Raw genomic sequence first — 14,489 nt, 5'->3', positions numbered from 1 at the left:
AAAAGTTTTTCCTCCTGTTTTCTTTGCCCCAAACATTAAATTAGTGCCTCTGGTCCTTTAAGCATACATCGTACCCTTGGGAACAGGTTCTCCCAATTCATGCTATCCAAGTCAGCCATGATCCTACACACCTGAATCAAATCTTCCCTCAACTTCCATTGCTCCAAGGAGAACAACCTCAGCTTCACCAGTTTAATTTTGAAAGCAAAGTTCCTCAGCCCTGGAGTCTTTCTAATACATCTTTCCTGCAACATCTGGCAATCTTCTATCCTTCCTAAAACAAGAAGTCAACTCCTTATATGTGTTCTCGATTTGAAGGTTATTTATATGTTTGTTATTTTGAACTGCAGATATTAATGTCTTAAGACAGATATTTGATTATACTTATTGTGATAAAATTGTTTTGAAAATTATATGGTGCTTGTTGGTTTAATTAACATATTAAAATATTTGTTTTCCTTCAAGATAATAATTAACTTTAATATACAAAACAATATAATAAATATATGTACTGTGCATAAGAATTCTGTGTGAATGCTGATTGTCTCCAGGGATGGGAGGAAAACATTATTCTAATGTCTTTCAGACTATTTTGTCATTTCCACCCACTGTGCTTGCTGGGAGGCAAAGGAAATCATCACTGCAGAACTGTTTCCATGGAAATAGATGCACCAGTCATATTAAACTGTCCACACCAACTATTGAAGCTTTGAAACGACCTGTACTCTCTAAGGCTGGTTTGTGTTGGATCTGGTGCGCTGCTGGGTATCCTCACTCACGTGTATGCAGTTCCCACTGCCACACCTACTTTTCCTTGCAATAAGGGCCCAAGCAATACCAGGCTCTGGTTGCTGTGCTTGGGCCAGTCAATAAAAGGTGACTAATCCTCAAGAAGCATATTCTGAGGTTTTGTTCTGCTTCATCCTGATATCTTTCTGACAAGTCAAAAGTCAATGACACGTCTTTTTTTCTGTTTATGATGGATAGAGATATTTGAAAACAGTTCACCAGGATTTAACAAAAAAAATTTGAAGTCTTCAATCTCACTCCCCCACCCACTTACCTTTCCCCTCATACAGCTTCACATACTACCTACCAGTGTGTACCACTTACCCTCCCCCCACATTCTTATTCTGGCTTCTTCCCCCTTCTTTTCCAGTCCTGGTGAAGGGTCTTGGTCCAAAATGTTGACTCTGTATTCTTTTTTAATAGATGCGGTCTAGTCTGCTGAGTTTCTCAGCATTTTACATCAGATGCTCTGGATTTCCGCCTCTCAAAGTCCAATCCTGCATCGTCATCGTGAGATGTGGAAATGAGTAAGGCAGGCCAACAGGGCTCTAGTGAAGATGTAGAAGCCAGTCCCCCGCACAGTGGATGCAATGGATTTCAGAAGCATTGATGAACTCCAACATTGGACGATGGAGTTGGGAGGTCATCAATGTCCTGTGTTCCACTGGGAGCTAAGGGCCCAGGTGAGTAAGTAACTCTGGATTCCCCGTATCTGCAGAAAATGCCACAGTGATGTACTAGTTAGCACTACACTACTACAGCTCAGGGTGTTGGAGTTCAGAGATCAATCCTGTCATCCTCTGTAAGGAGTCTCTGTACATCCTCCCTGTAGAATGCGTAGGCATTCCCAGGGTGTTGTTGAGGGTTGCTGAGGTAGCGTGGCTCAAAATGCCAGAAGGGCCTACTCCGTGCAGTAACATGAAATAAATAATAAATTCCCACTCTCAGTCCAAACAGAGACCCAGATCAGAATCAGATTTATCATCACTCATAGATCTCATGAGATCTGTTGTTTTTTGCAGCAGCGGTACAGTGCAATCCTTAAAGTTACAATGGTACTGTACAAAAATCTCTGGCACCTCAGCTGTCTGCCTGACGTCAGTGGTCGCACAACAAAGAGGACTGTTAGACTCGCGCTGAGAGATAATTGACATATCTTTTAAACGATTGATCATGTGCTGACCGTGGTATGCCAGACTAAGGTTATGTGAAGTTGTTTGTCTTGCTGTAGAAATATGAGCTTTGTATAACCTAAAAATCAGAGTTCTGGTGGTGATGCAGTTCTGCTGCAGACTCTCCATGATATCATGTTAATAAACTCTTAAAATGAAACTTGAAGTCACTCTGGTGTTCTTAATTAGTGTTTCCACGACACTTGCCTTCTTCAAAGTTGAATTAGTATATTGGGGACAGGCTAGATCGTCAAAGATCTTGACATCCAGGAACTTGAAACTGCTCACTCTGTCCATTCTAATTCCTCTACGAGGACTGGTATGTGTCCCTTTGTCTTATAAGTCCACCTTAGCTCTTTGGTCTTACTGACCTTGAGTGGAAGGTTGTTGCTGCAACACCACTCCATGAGTTGGCATATCTCACTCCTGTATGCCCTCTCACCTCTATCTGAGATTCCACTAGCAATGGTTGTATCATCAGCCAATGTATAGATGGCATTTGCGCCCCACAGTCATGGTTGTAGAGGGAGTAGAGTGACTTGAGTGACTGCAGAATGGTGACACAACCAAGATGTTACAGAGTAATAGGCGTTTAATCTTTTGAAATCAATGTGTGTGACATCAATCAAACTGACTTTTTTTAAAGCAAGAAATCAAAGTCTAAATTTCTCCTACAGTGCATCACGACTCTTTACCTTCATTTGAAGCATCTGTACAAACTTGTCTTGATTCTGTATTTATCAGAAATCTTGAATCTAGGAACTGAGTGCAAAATATTACCCCTTTAAACATTTTTCCAATTACTAACTCTAACGGACAAGGAATAGAATTAGTTTCAGGAAATGTGCCTTAAACAGGAATCTAGAAATACCACAATACAACCAAAAAGCACTTATATTGCAACGAATTACCACATTTCTTTAATATGCATCTGATCGATAAGAAATAATAAATTGCAGTAATACACACAAAATACTGGAAGAACTCATTTCCCTCTCTTACTTTATCTCTTTACTTGCCTATCACCTCCCTCTGGTGCTCCTCCCCCTTCCCTTTCTTCCATAATCTTCTACCCTCTCCTGTGAGATTCCCCCTTCTGGAGACCTTTATCTCTTTGAACAATTGACCCTTCTGAAGTAAAGAAGGGTCTTTACTTCACCCTCACTTCTCTCCCAGTTTCACCCATCATCTACCACCTTGTACTTCTTCTTAACCTCCCCCCAACCTTCTTACTCTGACTTCTCATCTTTTTCCAGTCCCGGTGAAGGGTCTTGGCCTGAAACCTTGACAGTTTACTCTTTTCCATACATGTTGCCTGACCTGCCGAGTTCCTCTGGCATTTCGTGTGTCTTTCTTTGATTTCTAGCTCCTGCAGATTTCTCTTGTTTTTGCTACTATTAATGGCTTTGTCTTTAACTGGTCTGGTTCCCTTCGCCTGCAATTACAACCTGTTTGCAAAAAGATTGATACTTGCAAAAAAAGTCATTCTGAAAATTTAAAGTTGGTTTCATTTGGCTCTGGAGAAATTAATATCCACTTCATACAAAACACACATTCCTGTTGGGTGTCTTTATAATGGTTCTTTGTAAACAGTAATGATTGCACTCTTCCATTTTTCATAATAAAGTTATCCATTGGATACAGGTATCCCGTCCCACACTTACCCTCTGCCCATAGTTTGAGTCATGAAGGATTCCCATCACCCAGGACATTCCCATCAAGAAGGAGGTACAGGAGCCAGAAGGCACACACTCAGTGATCAGCAATAGCTTCTGCCCCTCAGTCACCCAATTTCTGAATGGAGATTGAACTCATGAACACAACCTCACCACTTTTTCTGCCCTACTTATTTAATTTAACATATAAATATGTATATAAAATCAATATATTTAATATATTTACATAATTCACAGTTTTTATTATGTATTGCAAAATTTCACAACATATTCTGGTGATATTAAAACTGATTCTGATTCTGAAAATCAGTATGTAATTCTGACTTTCAAGATAAATTTTTTTAGAGCCAAGTGACTCTTTCAGGCCTTCAACTGTTGCACTGCCAAGACCTGACTGCCCAGCCAAGTCCATGTGTAATTCTACCCTGATACTCAAGATTGAGAGGGAAAAGGTTTCTACTTCCTGGATTGACATGAATGGGGGATCAGCTTTAGGAGTGAAACACCCATCTAGTAGAACATGTACAAACAGGTGATACCTAATGTGGAAGGAATTATTATTTATATACAGTGATAAATTATGATTGAGGAGTACTCAGTAAGATAACAAAGAGAAAAATTGGTTAGCTCCTCCAAATCCTCAGTGGGGGTTTCAAATGTTTTTTTTTCTAAAATTTGAAGGTAGCCTGCTTAAGGGAGCAAAACCAGGACCAGGTTCTTGCCCTGAGAAATCTATAGCAGGAGGCTGGAAAGGTCTACCTCAAATTCAACCAAAGTGGCTAAAATCAAGACGATTCAAGATTGAAGTTTATTAGTTACAGATACGTCAAAAAGTACAGTACAGTAATATGTGTCATATATTTTACCGACCAACACACCTGAGGCTGCAAGTGCCGCCATTCATACCAGCACAAACATAGCATGCCCGCAATGCTTGACAGAACAACACAGAACACAACAAGCAACAGACAATTAAAATGAGCTCTATTCTCCCTCCCACCCATGCAGATACACAGTCCTTTAATCCCAGGTCAGGCCTCCAGCGGATCCACACTTGGTCCTGCAGACCCTGTGCTTTGGTTGCTCCAGCAGATTCACAGATAGTCGCAGCCTCACCTCCGGTAAAACGGGCCTCGACTTCTGAACTTCTGGTTTATCCTTGGGCCTCAGTCCCAGAACAAGTCTATTGCTGAACATCAGGCCTCGAATTACCAGTGGCGAGAACCCAAACACTAGCCCTCGAACTCTGGTCTCATCAATTTGTAAACTTAGGGGGTTGTTGGAATTCACTTCAGCTGCCTGCACAAATTCCAACTCTGGAATCTGCAGACAAATCACAGACTTGGGGGTGTCAAGGGGACCCTCATCCACTCCCTGCCAGTTCAACATCTGGCCACAGTTGTCCCACTTCCACGTTGCAGGGCTTCAAATGCAGAGCACAGACTTAGACCTGGCCTGACCTCTAATTTCCCCATACTGTTGTACCTAAAGTCCTAACCTTAGTTTGCAACTTTACAATTAACAGATTGCTGTGATCCTCAGGCCTAACTGTATTCATCAAAGGGTCTGTAATGTTTAATGTTGGAGCGTTCGGCAAGCTCGGCAATTAGCTTGCAGAGGTTTCATCACCAGTCAAGGGGTCTTCCTCGGTGAGCATTCATTGGTGTTTCTCTCTGAGACTTTCTACTGGCTCACATTTCCTTGGCTCTTAGAGGTTCATAGATGATGTCCATTTCGATCTATTCATTTGTGGAGTTATCAGAAGAGAACGATGCTTCTAGAAGTTTTCACGCTTGCTTCGTGTTTGCCTATGCCAGAACCTCCACGGTGTCCCATCTAAAGTGGTGTCCTTCTCGGTTTTTGTGTACTGAGATCAGCGTCAGTGGATCATGTTTCCGTACTGCCAGTTTGTGTTCCTGTAGACATGCAACTTTGATTGTAGGGCATGGGTTGAGCTGAAAACGGAGGTATAACTGAGGATCAGTGATTGACTTTATAGAAGCTACCTTAAGCACTCTTCAAATAGCAACAGCTAAAACTTGTACTACCTGTAATGCCAAAGGAAGCATCACTGGAAATCTAATTGAATTTGACTACAAGCTGAAGGGACAGTAACCTCAGTGTAAAGCCTTAAGGAAGCACTGATATTTAGCACTTTGCATTTGAGTCATGGTCTATACCAGAAGGAGGAGTGAGTGGGAGACCTTCTTGAATTGCAAAGCTGTGATAAAAGCTCTGATTTCGGAAGATAACTTTTAAAATTAAGAAGGTGGAACAATTTTGCTTCATGTGCAATTGTTGAGTCATCTGGTAAGGATGTAGAACATGTGGGTTGCATACATTTTGATTTTATGTTAAAATGAATAGGTTCAATTAGAGCAGTGATTGATGTGTTGGTTCTAAATTTAAACTGCTGGAAGTATAATGTGAAATTTAGAAAAAAGAAAGAATTGGGATAACAATCAATAAACAAGTTGAAAGAAGTTTTATTGCTCAAAAAGAGGCAAATATTTGGGAAGATACAGTACTGTGCAAAAGTCAAAAACACATATATGTAGCTAGGGTGTCTAAGGCTTTTGCACAGTACTGTATTTGTCAACATGGAGCAGAGAGTGAGCTTGTAAATCTGGCAAAGGATGTTGGGAATAGTGAGAACGGAGTGCTGCGGGAGGGGTGAGGGTCAAGTGACATAAAAGGATTGTAAGGGCTGGGGTGGGGGTATTGGCTTAGATGCAAACACAGCCAGCACTAAAACACTAGGCACGGCCATTTCATTGCAAACAATTGGTTTATTGATCACTATAGAATGTCTCTCTGGTGCTTCTTGCTCCTTCCCTTCTCCCTTCCCCTTTTCTCAATCATGATTCCCCTCTCCCGGCCCCCTTCCCACTCTCAGCCCACAATAGAGACCCATATCAGAATCAGATTTATCATCGCTCCCATATGTCATGAATTTTTTTTCTCTTTGTGGCAGCAGTACAGTGCAATACACAAATTTACTACAGTACTGTGCAAAAATCTTAGGCTCCCTAACTATATATATGTGCCTAAGACTTTTGTGCAGTACTGTATGCAAAGGTAGACATTGGTAGTATGCCTTTGCCTTTGGAATTATTTGTGTTTAATTAATGTCCTTAATTCCATGGTTTGTATAAATGTGTATGCGAGTAATGGCAATGGTGGTCTGAATATCGTGTACCTACCAGTAGATGCGATGCATGTTACCACTTCAAACAAACATTTGATCTGTGGATATTTACATGTTAGATGTCAGGAGGTCACTTAAGCGATTGGCTCCCAACAGGTTGAACCCATCAATCCCCTTGCCCCATTTTTTATTTTCTTGCGATTCTGCTGATTTTTTTCCTCTCTTATCAGGATTAGGTTTAATACCACCGATATATGTAATGAAATGTGTTGTTTTGTGGCAGCTATACAGTGCAAGACATAAGTAGTATAAATTAAAATAAGAAATGTATGTCGTGACTATATAATGCTGCTGAGATATATCCTAGGATGTGCTGGGACACATCGCCAGAGATGTAACCTGGGGTCATCAGGACTTTCAACATCAGACAGTCTCACCCAGGCAACCCAGCCAGGGTTGATCAGGCCTTGGCTTGTGTCCCAGCATTGGTCATGTACAGTATATGAATATTTTTTTAATTTTTCATTTGTTATATGCCGTGTCATATGACGTGGGTGATCATGGTCTTTCCATGACCATGATTGTTCTTGGCAAACTTTTCTACAGAAGTGGTTTGCCATTGCCTTCTGGGCAGTGTCTTTACAAGACAGGTGACCCCAGCCATTATCAATGCTCTTCAGAGATTGTCTGCCTGGCGTCAGTGGTCACATAACCAGGACTTGTGATATGCACCAGCTGCTCATATGACCATCCAGCACCTGCTCCATGGCTTCACGTGAATATATATAATATTTGCTCTTACTTTGCACTAATTATTTAATTAGTGCAAAAGGAAGACAAAGATACTGAAGGTAGCTTTTGTGGGTTCGTTGTCAATCAGAAAACTGATGGCGGAGGGGAAAAAGCTGTTTTTAAAATGTTGAGTGTGTGTCTTCAAGCCCCTGTACCTCCACCTGACTGAAGTCCTAGGGTGGCAAATGTCTTTCAACTGTATGTTAGAGCAGAAAGCAAACCAAAAGGATGCCCTGCTTTGCTTGAGCAGAATGGCTAACCTGCTCTGTGCATCAGTGGTTGGTTTAATGTGCTGTGCAAATATTGTAATTTGCTAAAGCACTTCCTAAGGGACTGTACTTTGGCTGCTGGCAATTGACTGATATTTGCTCCAGCTGGAGATGTTCCACAGGATGATCCCTGAAGCAGTTTTCTGAAGCCTCAAGGAAATTTCCAGCAACTGGAATGTCATGAATACCTGTAAAGGTGTATTGCTTGTTTTTCCAATCCAAGACCTCAGTGCTGAAGATTTGGTTTCTCATTGAGATTGGAGATGTAGTCAGTGGCCACTTCATTAGGCACATCTGCTCGGTAATGCAAATATCTAATCTGCCAGTCATGTGGCAGAACTCAATTCATCAAGGCATGCTGATGTGGTTGAGGTTCAGACCAAACATCAGAATGGGGAAAAGATCTCAGTCAGTCCAGATCGGGAGCAGCATCTCCAACACCATCACACTGAGAACGGGGGCTCCCCGGGGTTGTGTGCTCAGTCCACTGCTGTTCACTCTGCTGACCCACGACTGTGCTGCTTGAACCATATCATCAAGTTCGCCAATGACACGACCGTGGTGGGTCTCATCAGCAAGAATGATGAGTCAGCTTACAGAGAGGAGGTGCAGTGGCTAACGGACTGTTGCAGAACCAACAACCTGTCTCTGAATGTGAACAAAACAAAAGAGATGGTTGTTGACTTCAGGAGGGCACGGGGCCCCTCCCACTGAACATCGACGGCTCCTCGGTACAGATCGTAAACAGCACCAAATTTCTTGGTGTTCGCCTGACGGAGAATCTCACCTGGTCCCTCAACACCAGCTCTACAGCAAAGAAAGCCCAGCAGCGTCTCTACTTTTTGTGAAGGCTGAGAAAAGTCCATATCCCACCCCCCATCCTCATCACATTCTACAGGAGTTGTATTGAGAGCATCCTGAGCAGCTGCATCACTGCCTGGTTTGGAAATTGCACCATCTTGGATCACAAGACCCTGCAGCGGATAGTGAGGTCAGCTGAGATCATTGGGGTCTCTCTTCCTGCCATCATGGACATTTACACTACACGCTGCATCTGCAAAGGAAACAGCATTATGAAGGCCCTCATGCACCCCTCAAACAATCTCTTCTCCATCCTGCCGTCTGGGAAAAGGCAATGAAGCATTTGGGCTCTCACAGCCAGACTATGTAACAGTTTCTTCCGCCAAGCTATCAGACTGCTCAATACCCGAAGCCTGGACTGACACCTTGCCCTACTGTCCTGTTTATTATTTATTGTAATGCCTGCACTGTTTTTGTGCACCGTATGCAGTCCAGTGTAGGTCTGTAGTCTAGTGTAGCTTTCTCTGTTTTTTTTAATTATGAGGTTCAGTCTAGTTTTTTGTACTGTGTCATGTAACACCATGGTCCTGAAAAACGTTGTCTCATTTTTACTATGCACTGTACCAGCAATTATGGTCAAAATGACAATAAATGTTGACTTGACTAAGTGACTTTGACCGTGGAATGAATGTTGGAGACAGACAGGGTGGTTTGAGTATTTCAGAAACTGCTGATCTCCTGGGATTTTCATGCACAGCAGTCTCCAGAGTTGGCAGAGAATGGTGTGTAAAACCATGCCATCCAGTGAGAGGTAGTTCCGTGGGTGAAGTGCCTTGTTAATGTGAGAGGTCAGTGGAGAATGGCCAGACTAGTTCAAGCTTACAGGAAGGTGATAGTAACAACAGTGGCATGTAGAGGAACATCTTTGAATGCACAACACTTTGAACTTTGAAGTGCTTGGGCTACAGCAACAGAAGATCATGGACCTACTCTCAGTGGCCACTTTATTAGGTACTGGAAATATCTAATACTAGGTACTAGAAGTACCTAATAAAGTGGCCACTGGTTGATTGTTCTGGATAATGGATATTGCACCAAATTATAAGTGGGTGAGGACTTCAAACACCAGATCAATATCCATTGCTGCCCTGCTTTTTGCAATTGTTATGACATGCACCCATCTGCGCCACCTTCTGAGGTTTAGACGCTCTAACTTCCCAGAGTATGGATACTGGCACAGCCCCTTTAAAGATTCAGGACAGTTCTGCTAATTGGAACCATGATTTGGGCATTAAGAATTGAGCATTTAAAGAGCGCTTGAACTGAGGTTTGGTGCTCAATCATAAACTTACTTGTGATTTTGTCTAGTGCTTGTTTTGTGCTCAGATTCTTGATCCAGTTTGAAATCGTGCCTCGATCCTAGTCTTGGATAGTCCGGCATTTGGGTCCAATCCATTCTTTGCAAGGATTCTTGTCACAGGGCGATTGAGCCGGCATGGTGTCAGAGCCTTTCGTCTGCAGTGACCAGCCACAGTGAAGAGATTTCCTGACAGAGCCTGGAGATGCACAATCTCCAGGTAGCCATTGGTTGACTTTGGCAAGGAGGAAGTCAGGGTTGCTTGGGAGAGCCAGAAGGTCTTGCACTGGAGTCAGTACATCTTCCAACCCTGGAGAGATTCAACGGGGACCTGGAGTCTTGTCATGGCTTCCTCATCCAGTGCCTGTTAATGTTTCAGCTCCAGTTGTCTCGGTTCCTTTTAGAGTGGGGAGAGGTGCCCTTCATTATCTCTCTTCTGACTGGAAGAGCCCTAGCCTGGGCCAACATGCATTGGGAACTCAGGTCAGAGATTTGCTCAGACTAGGAGGAATTCAGGGCTGCAATGAAGGAGCAGATTCATCACACTGCCGGAGTCAGCCAAGCTTCAAGCTTCTTGATGAAGTTTCGATGGGGGAGTGGTCATTGGGTGACTGCACAATTGAATTTCGGACCTTGGTCCAGGAGGTTGATTAGAGACCATGGCCACAGGGAGGCTATACTACCATGGACTGAACTGAAGGATGCCCTCACCTTGAGAGAACCAGAAGAGATCTTAGAGTCTTTCATTGACCAGTCCATCCGTCTCGATAATCAACTGCAGAACATAGGTGGGACTACATCATGAGGTTGAGGAGGGCTGGCCCGAGCTTGGACTCAATGTATCGTTGTTGCACTTCCTGTGGGGATCAGGTCACCTGCAGGTCGAATGCCCGAAGCTGCAGCCACCTAGGGGACAGCTAAGACCGTCCAGTGTTGGGAGAACTGTGACAGTAGCCGCCATCACACCCAACCCCACAGATTCTGGTTTTGTGCTGAAGGTAGATTTTATCTGGGGTAAGAACCTGAAGCAGGTGAAGGCTTTTGTGGACTCTGGGAACTACCCATTGGTTTGATATACTGCTGTGAGAGTTGAGTCAGTCTTTGCCTCCAACTGTCTTTGATGATCACCTGCTAGGGTCTGGGCAAATTCAACAACAGACGATGGTGTTGCAGAAGCAATAAGTGATCATATGGAAGACATTAGTTTCTGCTTTATTGACTCTCCACTCATACCCCTGATCCTTGGGTGCCCTTGACTGTCTCAGCATAACCCATCTGTAGACTGGAAGGAGGGAAAACCACTAGTTGGTCTAGCCATTTTAAGAGGACTTGTTTTTGGCTTGGTGTTCCCACCCCAGGCTCTCCCAAGACCAGCAGCCAGCAAGGAGACAGACTTCTGTTCAGGGTAACCTGGAGCTTTTAGGAGACCTGGTCCTACCTTCAGAGGAAGACAAACCAGCTCCCGCCAATAGGCCTGTGCGAGTTCCAACTCAGTCAAGTCAGGAACTAGCCAATAGGAGGTGGCCAGGCATTATGGAACTCTAGCAGCTAAGCCAAAGATCTTCTGTTGAGGATTTGGACTGTGATTTGGATTTTGTTTTCACTGGAGCCTCTTGTGGGCCTATGGGGGAAAATCTGGGATCTGCCGAAGCACCCCCACTACTGACGGAGTCTCAGAAATCATCCTCGGAGGAAGGTTTGGGGGTAATTGCAGCACTTAAGCCAGTAGAAATTCCTTTTGTCTACAGGGATTTGGAAGAAGTCTTCAGTAAGGGAAAGGCTTCAACTCTTCCTCCATTCCATCCCTACGACTGTGCAATCAATCTACTGCCAGGTATGTGCCCTCCACGGGGTTGATTATTCATGCTCTCAGGCTGGAGAGAAGCACTAAGGAGGCTCTTGCCCTGGGATTCATTTGTCCCAGGGATTACCAGGACCCTCAAGTTCATTAGGAGACAATATTTGTGGCCTAGAATGGTGAGGGAGATCAGGCATGCAAGGTGTGCTCTTGGAACAAGGAGCCCCTGCACCCAACCTCAAGGGCTCCTTCACCCTGTGCCTGGTCCAGAAAGACCATGGGCTCACATCTCCATGGATTTTGTCACATGTCTTCTGCTTTCCATGGTAATTATTGATCGTTTTTCAAAGGCCTACAAACTCATTGCCTTGGAAGGACTTCCATCTGCGGTGGAGACCGCCAATATTGGCCTGTAGCAGTTTTCCGCAGGACATTGTGTTAGATAGTCCACATTTCACGTCACATTTGTGGAGGCTGTTTTGCAAACTGATTGGGGCAACAGCAAGTCTTTCCTCTGGGTTTCAGATGGAGCAGGTGAACCAAGATATGGCATGTACCCTAAGATGCCCGACCTTTGAAAGATCAAATGAGTAAAGTGACCATTGATGTGGGCAGAGGTCGCCCACGACACTTTATGACATTCGGCACATGGTATGTCTCCTTTGAAATACCAGTTTGGATATTATCCACCTCTCCATCCCAAGCAGGAGGCAGAGATTGAGGTTCCTGTGGCCGACGATCTCGTCTGACCCTGCAAGGAGGGATGAACTAGGACAAGGGAGATTCTGTTAGCTTCTACCTGGAAGGTTGAAGTAAAGGCTAACCACAGGAGAAGGCAGGGACAACAGGTCTGGCTGTCGACTCAGGATTTGTCTCTCCGAGTGGAGTCCAGAAGTTGGCGTGCAAGTTCATTGGACCCTTCCGGACCCTCAGGAAAGTAAACTCGGTGGTCTGTACCTTGCAGCTCCCCAAGTTAAAGCCTGTGAACACCAGCCTGTCAGCCCTGCCACCACCCAGGTTTGTTGACGGGGTACAGATTTTCACTGCGAGAAGAATTTGGGACTCACATACTCTTTGAGGTGTTCAACAATATCTCGTGGACTGGGAAGGATTCGGACTGGAGGAGAGGGGCTGGGTGCCTGGAAGTGGCATATTAGTTCAAGACCTCATTCATGACTACAATGATCATCTCTCTAAGCAGGGGTCCTGTTATGAAATGCACCTGTCCACATCAGCTTTCATGCTCTAACACACCTGAGTATTGATAGCTGCTGTACCCCTTTAAAGATTCAGGGCAGTCCTGCTAATTGGCAATCATGGTTTGGGTGTCAAAGTTTGAGCAGTTAAGAAGCACCTGAACTAAAGTTTGGTGCTCAACCTTAAGCCTACTTGTGATTTTGTCTAGTTTTTGTTTTGTGCTCAGATTTTTGATCCAGTTTGAAATCATGTGTTGATCCTAGCCTTGGACACTCCAGAATTTGGGTCCAATCCATTCTCATTACAGTAGAACTGACTTAAGTGAGAAAAGCCCTTTTGTTACGAAAATATTTTCATTCACCACAATTTGTCTGCGATTGATATATCCATATTGCCAATTAATTATGCAGCAGCCTATCTTATTCCATACAATATGATGCATCTCAGTTAAATCTGAATCAGAATCAGATTTAGTATCACTGGCATATGTTGTGAAATTTGTTGTTTTTGTGACAGCAGTGCATTGCAATATATAATACTGGAGAAAATAAGGTGAATTGCAGTAAGTATGTATTACATAGTTGAAGAAGTAGTGAAAAAATAGAAATAAAAAAGTAGTGAGGTAGTGCCCATGAGTTCAAAGTCCAATCAGAACCTGGCTGGTAGAGGGGAAGAAGCTGTTTCTGATTTATTGAGTGTGTGTCCTCAGACTCCTGTATGTCCTTCCTGATGGTAGCAAAGAAAACAAGGCATGGCCTTAATGATGGACACAGCCTCTTTTGAATCATTGCTCCTTGAAGATGTCCTGGCTATTGCCCATGAAGGAACTGGCCAAGTTTGCTACTCTGTGCAGCTTACTTCGACTCTGTGCAGTAGACTGTGCCCTGCGCTACTCCCCCCCCCCCCCCCCATACCAGAGGGTGATGCAGCTGGTTAGTATTTTGACTTGTTCAGGAGTGAATGGGCCTAACAATCACCAACTGTAAAATAAGGATCATTCCAGCTTTCCCACATTGGGGGGTGTGCATTACTTGAATCTTCAGCTGAAACCAGGAGGAATTCTAAAGGTGATTATCTTAGCTACAGCCAGGCTATGAACAAGTCGGCATTATCAAATGGATGATTGGTTTAGCAGCAGGGCTGAGAGCAGGCTTGGGCATGGATTATCTCCAGCTGTGGATTTAATGCCACATTTATCACATTATAAAAGCAATTTGTATTTCTTGCTGGCTTTATGTTTAGCAAGGGAATTACACATAAAACAGATGACAAAGGTAGCAGTGATACATGAATTATCATCTTAATGTTCGGTGTCTGGAAACTCTTGGTGGTTCATATGCTCAAGAATTTAATTAAGTGGGTGTGGTTGGAAGAAACAGTGAAATATGCTAATCTCACAGGAGTATTATCCCCTCCAAATTGTATATATTCATGTCTTTGTATTGCCAGTCCTTCAGTGCGATTGGCGAAATGTTCTAATTCTCTCATCA

General features: G+C 43.6%; 1 long non-coding RNA gene across 1 annotated transcript in view; it reads left to right on the top strand.

The window, feature by feature from the left end:
- The first annotated feature begins 758 nt into the window (after positions 1-758).
- Positions 759-14,489, top strand: part of LOC132397845 (uncharacterized) — a 30,589-nt gene continuing 16,858 nt past the window's right edge. The window contains exons 1-2 of the long non-coding RNA XR_009513469.1: positions 759-876; positions 1,213-1,472. This is a non-coding gene — a long non-coding RNA (uncharacterized LOC132397845). The remainder of the gene's footprint in view (positions 877-1,212; positions 1,473-14,489) is intronic.

This window comes from Hypanus sabinus, chromosome 8, assembly GCF_030144855.1.
Source record: "Hypanus sabinus isolate sHypSab1 chromosome 8, sHypSab1.hap1, whole genome shotgun sequence".
Classification (NCBI taxonomy): Eukaryota; Metazoa; Chordata; class Chondrichthyes; order Myliobatiformes; family Dasyatidae; genus Hypanus; species Hypanus sabinus.
Note: the sequence above shows the minus strand (reverse complement) of the source record. Positions and strands in the feature narration are given on the sequence as shown.